The sequence below is a fragment of the Nannobrachium achirus genome (genome assembly GCF_963921795.1).
Source record: "Nannobrachium achirus genome assembly, chromosome: 11".
Lineage (NCBI taxonomy): Eukaryota > Metazoa > Chordata > Actinopteri > Myctophiformes > Myctophidae > Nannobrachium > Nannobrachium achirus.
In genome coordinates this window covers 34839183-34844182 of record NC_137820.1, presented here as the reverse complement: position 1 = coordinate 34844182, position 5000 = coordinate 34839183, and positions in this window count along the sequence as shown.

Below are 5000 nucleotides of genomic sequence, written 5' to 3'. Positions count from 1 at the left end.
CTACAGAGCCTATTAAACCTAGTCTAGAAGATATGGACTTGAGGAACCTATAGGTCTACTCAAGAAGATACGGACCTGCAGAGTCTATAGGTCTATTCCAGAGGACATCAGGGCAGGATGGTGTATGTCTGTGGATTGGTCTATTCAAGAAGATATGGAACTGCAGAGCCTATTAGATCTAGTCTAGAAGATATGGACTTGACGAAGACATAGGTCTATTCCAGAAGATATGGACTTGAGGAAATCTGCAGAGTCTATAGGTCTATTCCAGAGGACATCAGGACAGGATGGTGTGTGTCTGTGGACCATCTGGCTTTACTGCTTCACAGTGAGTGTAGCTGTCATGACAGCATCTATACACTAGTGCAGTGGTTCTCAAAGTGGATTTCAGGGACTCTCTAGGTTCCTTTATCGGGGTCTAAATTGACCCTTACAAGTTCTCAAACTTTTTTCATGTCAAGAACCCCCACAATGAATATGAATTTTGCGGACCTCCATCTGAAAATACAAGTTTTAATTATTTTGAAAATAGCTAGATAGATGCTTTATTTGTCCTTGCGGAAAAAATCATTTTGTACCAAGCGGCATCTGGATGCAAACAAACACATACTGTAAATACACCAGTAAGACGCCCTAAGGGCGAAAAGCAAGGTCACGCTAAGGGTGGTATTGGCCAGCTCCATATATGAAGATCTATGTGATGATCCAGTCGTGGCTATGCAGGGTTTGATGAGGTCAGTGTTGTGATCTTCATACCGGTATATGGAGATCCAGGTGATGATAGTCAGCTCCACATATGGAGATCCATGTGTTGTACCAACTTTCTGTCTTGGCCATATATGGAGCGTGACATGAGGCGTGACTGATGCACAAATGACTGATGCACAGGAGATGCAGGTTTTCATAGTAAATACAACTAGAATGATGCAATTGGAAAATGCAATTGTGGTTGCCGACATGACTATATTCTGCAGCAAGCTAACTGTCATGTGAAGCCAGACCAATTGATTCCCACTCCCTTTGATTCCCTATTGATTCCCACTCCCATTGATTCCCTATTGATTCCCTATCCCATTGATTCCCTAATGATTCTCATTCCCATTGATTCCATTAATTTCCAATGGCAGCGGAAAAGTTTATATAGTGCCGGAAAAGTTTATCTAGTGAAGTTTTTCTAGTGAAAATAAAGTTTTCCCAGAACTACAGTATTGTTAGTGTGGTTGCCCGATCACACAATACATTGACAAAACGACACAACTTCTCTCTTACAGAAGGGTAAATAGAACAGTCATAGTAGATTATTCATAGCAGACGATCAGAGATCAGATTTCATTAGCCCATCTGCGATTGAAATTATTTAATATAATATAATTTAATTATAAGGGTTCAATTGGTTAGACTGATTTTGATGCATGACTCATTTTTCAGGGGAGCCCCTGGAACCCTCCCTCAAGAACTCCTGGGGGTCCTCGGACCCCACTTTGAGAACCACTGGTCTACGATTAATATGTTTGGATTCACAGTGCAGCCTCTGAAGCGCCGCAAATAGCCGATCTATAAAATATCTGCTATTTGTGGTGCGCGAGGCCATCGATGTCCCACGGGGGCAGGAATAAATAAGTGATTAATGAGAGACGGACCATCGAAATATCAATGGAGAGACTTAGAGAGCATCAATGCCCATTAGCAGTGATGAGTGAAGCAGTGAAGAACTCGCATGTTTTACTTTACTTAAGAAAAATAATTAATACTTAAGAAACATATTCTGCTACAAGTAAAAGTCTGGTATTCAAAATGTACTTGAGTAAAAGTACAAAAGTGTTGACATCAAAATTAAAGTACCGAATAAGTAAAAGTACTCATTATGCAGAATGTGGTAATGATACTTAAATAAAAGTATCAATACCACAGTGCAAAGATATTCTGATACAAGTAAAAATCTGGTAATCAAAATGTTATTTAGTGAAAGTACAAAAGTATTGGCATCGAAATGCATTTAAAGTACCGAATAAGTGCTTAATGTATGTTTAATCTACCAAGTAACTAGTAGCGAAAGTGTTCAAATAATACACTATTTGCCTCTGAGACATAGTGGTGTAGAAGCAAAAGTATTGATTGGAAATACTACAGTAAAGTAAAAATAAAGAATACATAACTATTGTACTTAAAATTGTACTTGAGTACATGTACTTAGTTACTTTCCACCACTTTTAAATGAGTAATGAGAGACAGTTAAGTGAACTTACATCAAAATATCAATGAAGTGCCTTAGAGAGAGAGAGCATGATGCCTATTAACGAGGAAATTCAATTAAACTCTGTTTACCAGAAGGCTCTCTGGAGCATAAACATCATTGTGCTTTAAAGGCCTAGTATATATAACTATGTATAACAAAACAATAGCTATAGCTCCAACATCTGGCTTTGTCCGGTCAAAAAACAATTGGAAAAACATGTTAAAGCGCAGCCTACATCTGGACTAGATATGGCCTTCATCTTGGCACAGACGGCTCAAGTTTGTTGTGTAAAATGTCTGGGGCTAAAGTAAACTGACCGCTCACTTCACACTAGGACAGAATTTTGGTCAGAATTTATTGAGGATTGCCCCTTGAGATGCAGCATCTCATTTTAGAGGAGGTCCTAAACACATAACATTTCATACAGTACAAACGCATGACTAAACACACAAGTAACAGTATACAGTACAAAAACACATGACTAAGACATTACATACAATGCAAACACACAACACGTACAGTACTGTTAGCTTGCTCACCATCTCCCACCCATACCCCAACCCCCAACTCATTTAAGCAAAAAAAGAATGGTGAATGCAATACTTTGGCTTGAGTCAAAACATTTAAATAGAGTAAGTACAAATAAATACAATCAATATTAGAAGCATGAACAGGTTGTTTCAAGATGTGAGTACAAGGAAGTCCTGAGGCGGCCAAAAGATGTAATAGATCTGAGTGAAAGAGGGAGATTGTTCCAGTCAGATGGAGCTTTGTAGTGGAATGCCCTGCGTCCAGATTCAGTAGTTATTTATGGGGGACAGTGAAATAAGGATGTTGTGAGTTCCTAAGTGGTGATGTGTATGGTTCCAGGGATTGTTTCAAATAATATGGACAGTTGAAGTGAACACATTAAAAAAGGAATACAGTAGGTACCATTGAAGTTGCCTTCTTGCCTTAGGCTGCAGCCAATTGAGTGAACTATACAGAGAACAGTGGTGTGTTCTGTACGGACATCTTAGTACTGATTGATTGTAAACCAACATCAGTTGCATTTATGCATAAATCATGAGCGATATATCGACTCAACTATCAATAGCTCTGGTATTAATGTTTGACAAATAAAGTATTTTGAATCTCTTCAGCTGCTCAGTAAACTACTTAAAGGTCCATGAAACACAAAATCACTTTTTCTATAAATATATATTATATCAATGAGTCACTTGTGATAGGGAGCAGTGATATGGTTCAATTTGCCCATAGGCTTGGGGATTCAGAGCTTTCTGCTGTCTCTGTAGCTATTTCTGTGTACTTCCAGTTTCTAGGTCCAAAAGAAATCTTTCGCGCCACTCATTAAATATTAGCTATCAATGTTCTGTGGTGTAACGTGACGTAGGCATATCTAATTAATATTAACGTTTGTTTTACAGAGTCGTATCAAGGGGGGGCGTGGTTTCACTGTATGCGTGTTTGCCAGAGAGAAGAGCAGGCTCTCTCAAGGGACAGTTACACTGTGTGGTGCCTGTGTTATTTTCTGTGTAGTGTAGCCTGTGTGTGTGTGTGTGTGTGTGTGTTTGCGTGCGTGTCGTGACAGTGCACGCACACACACAACGTCCACACACGGAAAACAGCAGATCTACAAGCTCACAACGCGTCGCGAAAGCGACGCGCTGTGAGCTTGTATATCGGCTATGTATGTAGCCTAGCTAATAGCCGTAGAGCCGAAACCAACGTGTTTACATGGTTGAGAAGCTATTGCTGCTACGGCTGTTAGCTAGGCTACATAGCTACATAGCTAATATACAAGCTCACAACGAGCTTGTAGATCTGCTAGTTTTCGTGTGTGGACGATGTGTGTGTGCGCGCACTGTCACGACACACACGCACGCACGCACGCACGCACGCACACACACACACACACACACACACACACACACACACACACACACAGTCACTCACACACACACACTACACAGCAAATAGCTATAGTGATAGCCTAGTAGCGTCCATTCTTCACTGGTTCCGTGGTCCATAGCTGGATAAAAGCTCAGACAGCTTGTTTGTAAAATACCTGCACATTTAAATTAGTTATGTAACCTGGAGTTGCAGAATCTTTATACTTTTTACACCTCCAATGGCTGGTTTTAAAAAATGTTTCCGAAATGGAACAGCAACTGCCCAGTGCCCACTGCTGACAGCTTCGCTCTGTCTCTCTCTGATTCGGATAGAAGACGCATTACTCCGCCCCTCGCCCCCACAACGGCAGATAACCACGCCTACATTTTAGAAATCTTTTCATATCTCAAGTCTGATAAAACAAATAAAGAGGCGGGGTTTCTGACCCCTTTAAAGAGCCCATTCTTAACCTTGTCTTCTTATAATTGCTCCTCACTAATGCTCATTTTAAGATGGCACAATTACTGTCTACTCACTCTGTGTCTCAGAGGATGGCTGTGGACAGTTCAGAAACCCGCCTACTAAAGTAGGTTTGGTCGTTTCAAATAAGATTTTTGGGAGGTCTGGGACTTTAACAAGATCAGCGCCGGTCGACTTTTAGGTCGACAATGTCACTATGGACTTCCCTGCCAAGCGACTTTAATCGACTTTTATATAAAAGCATTGTTTAAGCTTTTATTTGGGTTAATAGACGGAGCGAAATGGTTAGCTTACCTTTGGCTAGTATCAACACGTAAACCGTGAAAAAAAAGGATACGATTATGACGTCACCTTTAAACCAGCCCTTCCTGTTTACATCAGCCTCTGCTAG